Below are 7,553 nucleotides of genomic sequence, written 5' to 3' on the forward strand. Positions count from 1 at the left end.
CAAAACATTTCGCGTAGAACTCTCAGTTGCCATACAACCGTTGGTTTATGTGTGTGTATGCCCTTGTTCCATCGTTATGATCAGAATCCTATACCTTGCTCCCCCTTTGCTGGTGACGGGGATCCGGTATTCGCGTTTAATATTTGTTATAAAGTATAAAGTAAGCATATAAACGATTGCAAATCCTCAAAAGAAGCCGCATGGCAGTGGTCTTACTCAGTCCGAGCCGAATTCCCACCGCTGCGTGTGTGGGCTATATTATTAACAGTCGGTAAAAAATTTCAGAAAAAGAAACTCCATTTCAGCCGCCAGTAGACTGCTGACAGATTCGAACAAGCCCAGGTAGGAGTCCCCAGCAGGACGCATAGCATGGCTGGGAGGTGGGAAATTTGGAAGCAACAACTCAATTCCTTATTGGATGCAGCGCGCGCGGTTTCGCCTTTCAGGTAGAATAACTAATCATATGGTGCAAAAAGCACAGACAGATTTTTGGTGGAGTTATGTGCCATCGTTATTTTTCTTGGAAACGAACAGCGCACGGGAAGGTATTCGCTGACTCATAGACTCTTTTTTGTTTTAATTACACATTTATTGAGGAGGAAAGAGAAAAAATATTTTTTTTAAATAAAAACTTGAACTGTTTGAAAGATAGTGGTATATTACTGGAAAATAATCATGACCAGTACAGTTTAATTATATAATCGGGAAGTACTGTGCATTGAAAATCCGAAAAATGCTGTAATGCAACAAACAAACTTGAAGTCAAATATACTGCTCACCTTCGTAGTCAAAGAAATATGATTTCATGGGATATTTCTAAACTATGACTTGTTTTTAGCCGGTACAGCAGTTTCTAGTATTTAGAACGTATACCAAAGTTGCACAAGCAATAATTTTTTGATTGTAAATATCAATGAGATTCAAAGTCAAATATTTCTGGAAAAAAAAATTAACCAGCGTAATCAAAGTTTCAAGTTTTCTCTGTAATGATCGCTGTAATTTGGATGAACGTTTTTTACTGTATTATATAAGTTAAGAACGCAAATAAATAAAATTATATCGAAGTATAGCATTCTGTTCACTTTGCTTACTGATGCAATAGCACCGAAACTGCCGAGTTGACAGAATACGCGTTAACGACCTTTGCTGTTGATCATTTCGAACCACATAATTAATCAATTCAGTTTGGGCCTTCAGCTCACCAACATGTAGCTTCTTAATTAATAAACGTATCGAACAATTTGGGGTCGTAACTTATATAATACGAAGTTATCAGACAGTTACCTCTTGTCAACTGTTAAATGGTTACAGTTTGTTTTTATAGTTGATTTCAAGTAAAATTTAAACTCATATTTAAAACCGCGAAGGAGAGCTATTATTAACAATTTCTTCACTGTGTGTTCAACCAGTACATGAAACTTAAATTAAACGCTGATTTTTTTTCTGAGATTAACCGTGCTTCCTTGACCTTCGACTGACGTCTTATTCAATTGCCCAAAATCCTAAATTCATCTTCAAAACATTCAAATCATGTTTGAAGTAGATCATACACACCAAAATTTTTTTTTATGGTTCAGCAAAGTACATTGCTGAAAGTGTATCAGTAAACCACTTGTTTACTGAATCACAGCATTCTTTTCAAAAGTTTGCTGTTATTCAGTTCTACAATTTACTGAATTTCGTTCAGTAATTTTATTTGTGCTGTAAACCAGTATTTTATTGATAAATTTACTGAAAAACAGTAATCGATTCAGTGATTCGCGAAAATACAGCAAAACTATTTGCTGAACAGAAAACAGTAAATGAATGTTTGCTGGAATCCAGCGAAAGAATTGATATGTCAAAAAATTAAACGTCAAGCTGTCATTAGTAAAACGCGCCAAATCGCTGTGAAGCTGGTACGGGATCATCGCTAAGCTCCTGATAGTGGATATGGGACCATAGCTAAGTCACTGTTGGGCTAGATGAACTTAAAAGTTGGAATGATAATCATACATCTCTAGTTCAACAGTATTTTGGCTATGATCCGATGGGCGGATGGAAGCTGGTGCCCAAGGGAAACATGGTTCCCTTGAACTAACTGGTTAACCAGCAAATTGATTTATGCTTTGCTGAATGTACAGCAAATTGTCTTAGCTGACAACCAGCAAGTTGTATTTTGTTTTACTGAACATGCAGCAAATGATCTGTCATTTTTATGCAATTGAGCATTACTGAATAATCAGCAAATTTCATTTTGCTGAACAGATTGCTGGAAACACAGCACACCAAAAATCAGCAAAATTTTGCTGGTTTCCAGCAATAAAAATTTGGTGTGTAAATACCAGTAGGTATGTCAGTAAAATGTTACCAAATCAGCAAACATACATTTCGACGTAAAATAGAGGACAAAATCTCGCATGAGCCACCGCTGAAGGGATCATTTCTTTTCTAGTTTTTGCAACACGTCTCTACTCGTTTCCCTCTGACATTTTAACAACTAATAGCTCTGCACGGCAAAGTGGGACACGAACCTCTCGTTGATCGCTTCAGCGTTCGCTCTGCAATCGCCATATCATGGCAGCAGCGCAAAAGCAGCAACACACAGAGCAATGCGCCTGCATTTAATGTCATTTTAAAAACAATCATCAGATAATCGTTAAAGAAGAAGGTAACACCCGGGGGTAAAAATGACAACAAGATAGCAGAGCATCGTTGACGAGCTGGCCTGGTATAGCTATTGCATGGCATGGCGCGGCAGCAGCAAGGCATCCGAGATCCGAAACGAAATAATAATCGTTGAACGGGGAGCGCTGGGTAAATGAGATCACGATCCGGCACTATGCCATTCACAGATACAGCACATGCATCAGGATGGCCGGCGATACGGAGGAAACACGTGGAGAATCTGAGCTCTTTCCACCCATAGTCAAAAGCTCGGAACCGGGGAGCAAGATTAGCACCTAAAGCTACGCTCGTTTGTAGTGCTGTGCAAAGACTGTGTTGTGGAGTGAACCAAACAAATTGCCACAATGAGACAAATAGCACACAGTTTCTTCGCGAGCCACGGGCATTTGCATACAAATCATGTGCCTTTCCCGCCCCGCCCGGGTTGCCACCTTTCGCTATTCAGCACGAAACACTTTTCAATAAATCAATAAAATATTCTTTATCCTCATTTATGTGCATATGTACGGTACACGTACTCGCACTCGCACAAAGCATGAGTATGCTGTCTCGTTATCTCGTTTTGCCATTGGAAATATCAGCGCTTCAAATGCTTCGGGCATAGTAATTGCCATCTCTTAATCACACCTTCCTGAGCGGTACGTGATTTTGCGAAAAATGAGATATGGAAGCGTGCTGTGTGTCTCGTAGCACCCCGGCGGAGGCCTTCCTGCACTCGTGAGCCCGTCGTGAGCGGAGAAAGTCGACGCCGCGTGTAATCCAATTTCCAGCAATCTGTAAATGTCGCTTCCAATGTAACCTTTACTGAATTACACTTTCGAACTCGAACTCTCGAGCGCCAAACATGGAGCGCCATTTCAGCGGCAATTACCCGAAGAATGCTGTAATTTCTCATTATTATGCTTCTGCGTTATCCCGCAGCAAAATATTCGATACAGGTGCGATTCGAATAATCAGCCTATCAATCGTAATTGAACTTATTATCGGCGGGCCTGATAGGATAGTTTATCGTATCCAGGGTTACCGGAAGAATTCACGGAAATCGAAGCAACACGAGTAGACGTCTTTATTTTCGCGTCAGCGTTTTCTTGGAAAATTAATCAATTATGAAGGACATACCGACTTAATATTGACTAATTTATTTGATGATATATACCGAGAGTGTCAAACGTGTTTTGATATCAAAGAAATTGAAACTTGAATCAACCTTCGTGGTTTGGTTGAGAAACGTGTTTTTGTGTTCCTCATCCATTGCACGCTGGGAAAAAATGAACCCAAATTCCCACTAGTTAAAAGCCGCTGGGCTGGCGACCTGAAATATAGCATTTCTTCTGTAAAAATGGTCAATAAATCGATTGGTGATATTTTCGTTCTGTGCAGGGCACGGGAAAGGGTCTATATTGCCAAAAATATGCCAAAATAGGGTGAAAATCGGCAAAATAGACCATTTCCCGTACCCTGCCCAAAATGAAACCATCACCAATCGATTTGTTGACCAATTTTACCTAAAAATGCTATATTTCAGGTTGTTAGCCCAGCGGCGATTATTTAGTGGAAATGTGGGCTCCAGTTTTCCCACTAAATAATCGCCGCTAGATTGGCAACCTGAAATATAACAGTATAGAAATTGGTCAACAAATCGATTGGTGATGGTTTCATTCTGGGTAGGGCACAGGAAATGGGCAACCCCTTTCCCGCAAAAGGGGGAGGATGATGTGAAGACAAATTGTTAGTGTATCTTTGAGTATCGCTTACACTCTTGATATTACATTGAACAGATTTAGAATAAGTTAATCTAACGTCGAGAGAACCTATTTTAGTATTGTAGGGGAATTGGGGCAAAGTTGATATGTTGTTGACATTTTACGTCGATCAGACACCAACCAATCGATTCCTGAGACTTTTTACTCGATATAGAACATAATTTGACTACCACTTTTAGATATTAGCGCATTACCATTAATGCTCAGACATACTCGATATTATTTCGCTTTGCGGAATATACTAAAACCCTGTCAAAACCGGTTTCGTAGGATCACCGTTTTGAGCTCAATTTTTGTCCGATGTCAGATGCTTTTTTTTTTAAAGATGGGTAAGAAGATGCTAATATGTGGAAAAACTCTTAGAATTTTAATATTTGGTCAACAAAATGGCGTCGAAAAAACATCGAAAATTTGCCGATTTCTCAAAAACTCAAAATGGCGCCATTGTTGCACCTTAAGTTGAAATTTGTTCAAACTCGGGGAAATTTGGTTTTGCATCAAAATACACACAAAAATTATATATAGAAACCAAGGCAGAAAAAAAGTCATTTTTTGTTGCACTTTGTAATACATACCAACAGTTTTGAGTTTTATTTTTTTGAGTTTTATTTTTTTGAAGATAATTTTAATTGTTAACTCTTATTTCTCCATGATCAGAAAACTTTCAATGTTTTAGCAGTAGATATGTGCACCAATAGTTTAGCTTCAGGATTTCAAGTCGTTATGGTGGGTTTTGGCCCAATAATCGAAGCATATCCGGAATACAACAGGAAGAGGTTTGTACTAGACCTGTGCGCTGACCATATCATCGCCGGCGGCGGCGTAGAAATTTTTTTTAACTCGGCGGCGAACGGCGCGCCGGTGTGACGCCGTTGGTATTTGTCGGCGGCGGCGTGTACCTGCGTGACACTAATTACCCCTTCTAAAATATTGTGTATAATGTGTATAATATGTTCATTCGGGTTGACAGGATGTCAAAAAAACAAAAAATAAGAATGGTCAAGAATCTAGTAGACAAACAATTTAACAACCTGCAAAAACTGATTATCGGCGCGATAAAAATTTCCTCGGCGGCGCACAGTGCGTTGAATGTATGGGTACGCGGGACAAAAATCAAAACAGCCATTCTAGGTTTTTTTTTAATTGGTGTGACACGAAAAATGTTTAGTACTGATGAGAGCTATTATTTGTATAATTGGCGAATGTCAAATACGTAATGGCAAAAATGCCTCAAACGCCATTTTTTGTACATAGGCATAAAATGATAATTTTCCAAGAATATTATCCATTATGAGATAAAAGGCTTGAAAAGCATATTCAAATAATTTATAGGCGATGAAAAAGTGACCTAAGCGCCATCACAATCAGTTTATTTTTATTTTTATTCAATATTTTTTTTATACCCTTTTGATTAGGTTTATACAAGGTTTTGCAACAGACCTTTGGACATCATTAATCCAGGAATCTTTTATGCGTTTTACACATACATTACGTGTTATACATAAAAATAAGGGACATATGTACGATAAACTACTCATTCTTGATTCCAGAGGTATCATTCGAAAATGCGAATTTCTGTTGGAAGAGCAAACTTGAGCAATGGGAATCACTTCCAAAGTTTGAAGGATATTCCAAATAAGGGGAAAAAGTGAAATTCAGAGAGGTACTTTGGGGTGATGACACCCCGTTAAGCATACAGACGCGAGGCATACGGACGCGAGGCATAGTACCCTAGGCATAATGGACGGCAGGCATACGGACACGAGGCATATGGACGCGAGGCCGAATGGATGCGAGGCCGAATGGTCGCGAGGCCGAATGGACGCGAGGCCGAATGGACGCGAGGCCGAATGGACGCGAGGCCGAATGGACGCGAGGCCGAATGGACACGAGGCCGAATGGACACGAGGCCGAATGGACGCGAGGCCGAATGGACGCGAGGCCGAATGGATGCGAGGCCGAATGGATACATGGCCGAATAGATACAAGGCCGAATGGACACAAGGCTAAGGGGAAGACATGCGAAATATTTTATTATCGTCATCATCATCACAGACCTCTTTCAATAACATGTATTTCGTTTTAAAGTGACATTTGGAAAGCAATACACTCGCGGCCTTCGGCCGACTCGCTGTTCGAGCGAATGCTGTCCTTACTCGCTACCGCTCGTTCGGACTTAACTAAGGGAAGAAAACTCTGTTTGAGTAGATCTAGCAAACCAGTAGATCAGTCGTTTGGGTGCGAGAGGCCGCTTTCCGACGGCGGGTCGGCGGCCGGCTCGGACTGCGGAAACCACGGCGGCTTAGTGCCGCCTTGTTTCCTTGCCCTCGATTATGCGTCTTCGCCGCATGATTTCAAGAAAAGTATTATACCCAACTTAAACTCTTTAGGAATATATTTACACCTGAACTACATAATTGGATCTCATGCGATCGTACAACATCGCATTCCGCCTCGCGTTCATTCGGCCTTTCGTCCATTCGGCCTCGCGTCCATTCGGCCTCGCGTCCATTCGGCCTCGCGTCCATTCGGCCTCGCGTCCATTCGGCCTCGCGTCCATTCGGCCTTGTGTCCATTCGGCCTCGCGTCCGTTATGCCTTGTGGCAATATGCCTCGTATCCATTATGCCTCACATCCATTATGCCTCGCGTCTGTATGCCTAGCATACTATGCCTAACATCCATATGCCTAGCGTCCATATGCCTCGTGTCCCGTCCCCCTTTGGGGTACTTTTTTTGACGATCGATTTTAAATCGAAAGTGTCATTTTTCTTCAAGCATAAAGGAGCATGACCAAGAAGCCTTTAACTTCCAAATGCGCTATGTTGTGTCTCAATAGTAACATGTAAAACGTAGTACTTACATGCCTCTACCGTTGCCATATTGGTTTTAACTTGAAAAGATATAGAGTATATTAAAAAATTAATTTGGAAATTATGAGAATTTTTCAAAACTAACGTATCTTTTGAATACCACTTCACAGTAGATGCATTTCATAATCGTTTGGGTGAACTTACGAGGTTAATAATATCATTACAGTATGTCCCAAACATGTATAAAACATATAAGCATATATAATTGGTTCAATAAGAAATCAACTTTTTTGATTTTTGTCTATGGAACG

The sequence above is a fragment of the Wyeomyia smithii genome, chromosome 2, assembly GCF_029784165.1.
Source record: "Wyeomyia smithii strain HCP4-BCI-WySm-NY-G18 chromosome 2, ASM2978416v1, whole genome shotgun sequence".
Taxonomy (NCBI): Eukaryota; Metazoa; Arthropoda; class Insecta; order Diptera; family Culicidae; genus Wyeomyia; species Wyeomyia smithii.